Genomic DNA, 2353 nt, shown 5'->3' with positions numbered 1-2353 from the left:
ATATATATATATATATATATATACATACATACATATTGCAATTATTGTCAATTTATTACGAATTTACATTGTCGTGAAATAGCAATCATTTTGAATTCAAACAGCCAAGCACATTTACTCAGCTTATGTTTTTTGATGTGGCGAATCAAAAAAGACAGCATAATGGAATTCGTCCTTCCTATCGAAGAAACATTTGGCTACTATTTCTAGCAGATCAAATGGAAATGTCGTGTAACATAGTGCTGTTATTTGTGGTGTTGTTTGTTTTTTTATTGATGTCATTTAATGCCAACTGAATACGTATCGGACTGGCAACTGGCATATTATCAAAGGTAGTCCAGCTGTGACTATGAAATACCTCTGCTACATTTTTTTCTTCCCAATTTCACTGATGATTTATGTGTTTAAGCTTTGCCAAACTGCAGCCAAAATATTGCAAAGTTATTTCGAGATAAAAGGAAATTATTTTCAACATTTGATTTCAATACAAAGCATTGATGCTTTTAGTTTATAAAAAAAAAAACCAAAAAAAAATGGCTGTATTTATATTAAAGATTTCTTGTGATCTGGAGTTTGGTAGTTGTTATCGTAAATAACACGAAGTATATACATACACACACACGCACTCACACACACACATACACACACACACACACAAGCATACATACATATTTACGTACAAACATCCATCCATCCATCCGTCCATCCATCTATCCATCCATCCGTACATACATAAATACATACATATATACATGTATACATACATATGTGTGTGTACGTGTGCATATAATATATGTATATATGTATGCATTTATGTATGTATGTAGAGTACAGACACATATTCAATAATATTTACACACACACACACACACATAAATTCCATATACCTATATACATATATATATATATACACATATGCGGTTATTTATACACGTTCTTATATAGATTGTAATAAGCATGTATGTATGAATATATGCTTATTCGTGTGTGTGTGTGTGTGTGTGTATGTGTGTGTGTGTGTGTGTATTTTGTGTATGTGTACTTGTGTACGTTTGTGTCGTTTATCTCTGTTTCCCTCGGTGTACTTTTCTTTTTTTCTTTTTACTAAATAACTCTCCTCTGTAATGTGTATGTATTATATGTTATGTATGCATGCATGTATACATGTATGCATGCATATATGTATGTATTTATGTATATATTTAAGTATTTCAAGCATACAGGATCTTGCTTCTTTAAAGCCGCGATCAGTTGAGCAAGTTATTTTCATTTACGGATGGTATTTGAGAAATATTACGCATGTCTAACGGAGGACAAGTTTTAAGATCTGATCAGATACAAACGGGTTGTAAATCGTTTGATGGAACACCCTACAAAACTCACAAAAGATTCACAAGGGAGATAAACACAATGCGAGTCGACTAACTATTAAGCAAACAAGCCTCACCTGTATGGCAAAGCAGTTATTATTCTTCATCAGCAGACAGTCCCACAAAGCAAGTTCTAGAAATTATTCACGAGCAATGATATAAATGTCAAGTATTCAACAACCCTATATATACTGAGTTACGTATCAAATCTTCCAGCAATATCCTGATTCAAATAAATAAATCAAAGAGACTACGCTAACTGACGAAAGCCATGCTCTTAAACACGCACAGCATGAGCGACGGTATTGCGTACTAAGCTATTCGGGCCAAAAATTACTGCTGAGTCATTTTCCAACGCTCTTCTGGTATCACATGGTGCGTTTTGAACAGAGACTTTTGGACACTTTCGCCGCCTTTCCTTAACTGCTAAATACCATTTACGCCCTCAATAAATAATCTGTCAGAACACAGAACAGATCACTACTTGGAGATACAGACTCAAATGTTTCATGTGCTTTTTATAACAGAGAAAAAAGCCGTTGACATTATATATCATGATACACACAGCCATTTATATATAATATTATATATATATATGTGCTCAGTGAATTCGGGTGAGGGGTTAAGCCGATTACATCGACCCCAGTGTGTAACTGGTACTTATTTAATTGACCCCGAAATGATGAAAGGCAAACTCAACCTCGGCGGGATTTGAACTTAGAACGTAAAGACGGGAGAACTGTCGCTAAGTGTTTTGCGCGGTATGCTAACGATTCTGCTAGCTCGCCGCCTTAAACCATTACCACTATTAAGAATCGTGAAATCTCAACAAAACTAGAACTTTTCTGTTCCGGCACAAAATGTATTCTGACACAATAACCCGACTACAAACTGAAAAATCGATATTGAGCCAATGTCTGCTGAAGCCGAACGTTCAATCAACTCAAATGGATAGCTGTACCTAACAACTCTACGAGAATCCC

The sequence above is a fragment of the Octopus bimaculoides genome, chromosome 25, assembly GCF_001194135.2.
Source record: "Octopus bimaculoides isolate UCB-OBI-ISO-001 chromosome 25, ASM119413v2, whole genome shotgun sequence".
In the NCBI taxonomy this organism is placed as follows: Eukaryota; Metazoa; Mollusca; class Cephalopoda; order Octopoda; family Octopodidae; genus Octopus; species Octopus bimaculoides.
This window is presented reverse-complemented; position numbering follows the sequence as displayed.